At 42.9% G+C, this 930-nt stretch overlaps 1 non-coding gene across 1 annotated transcript; it reads left to right on the forward strand.

Moving 5' to 3' along the window:
- Positions 1 to 585: 585 nt before the first annotated feature.
- LOC133308406 (small nucleolar RNA R71) lies at positions 586 to 692 on the forward strand. Its single transcript, XR_009751161.1, has one exon. It is a non-coding gene; the product is annotated as a small nucleolar RNA R71 (small nucleolar RNA).
- The last annotated feature ends 238 nt before the right edge of the window (positions 693 to 930 follow it).

A 930-nucleotide genomic window follows, 5' to 3' on the forward strand; every position in this document is an offset into this window, starting at 1 on the left:
CATGCAGCAGGATCACTTGACTGCTCCTTCATATATGGTGGTGGAGGATGTAATGCTGGATTCAATTGGTGGTTGGAACTATAGCTGAATCCTGGGTGTTGATTCTTGTTTTTCCATGGTGGCATATAAACATTCTTACCCTGATTGTTGTAGTTCCTTTGATTATTCTGATCATACCACACTCCATTCACCTCTGCTTGTTCTGATGATCCCCCATAATCACACTCCTCTGTCACATGGCCCTTACCACAGATAGCACATACACTCTTTGTTTCCACGGAAGCTACCTTTTGTGAAGAGAGTTGCTTAATAAGGGTATCTAATTGTTGCTGCTGTTGTCTCTGTGTCTGCATCAGTTGATCATTCCTTGCCAACAAAGCATCATACCCATCCAACCTGATAATTCCTGTCCTTCTGTCAGCCACTGGAGCATTATCAAATTCTTGAGATGCTAATGACTCAAAGATATCTAAGGCTTCTTGAGGGGTCTTGGTAGTCAATGATCCACCAGCAGTGGCATGCACCAAGGTTCTAGTGTTAGTGGTCATTCCTTGCAGGAAGATTGCTGCTTGTTGCCATGCCTCAATTCCATGCTGTGGACATTTCCTCAACAAAGTCTTGAATCTCTCCCAAGCCTCATAAATAGATTCTGACTCTTTCTGCTCAAAGCTTGTAATTTCATCCTTCAACTTGGCCATCTTGGATGCTGAGAAAAACCTTTGCAAGAACTTGGTTTTCAAATCATCCCAAGTTGTTATACTTCCTTGTGGCAATGATTGCAGCCATCTCCTTGCATCATCCGTCAGTGAATGAGTGAATAGTCTCAACAGAATTGCATCTCTTGTGACACCATTTATCTTCACAGTATCACTCAACAATAGGAAGTTCTCTATGTGCAAGTAAGGGTCCTCCGCACTGGTTCCAGCAAAC

Source organism: Gastrolobium bilobum, unplaced genomic scaffold (genome assembly GCF_033153095.1).
Source record: "Gastrolobium bilobum isolate Gb01-03AN ecotype WA unplaced genomic scaffold, APGP_CSIRO_Gbil_v1 utg25347, whole genome shotgun sequence".
NCBI classification, from domain to species: Eukaryota; Viridiplantae; Streptophyta; class Magnoliopsida; order Fabales; family Fabaceae; genus Gastrolobium; species Gastrolobium bilobum.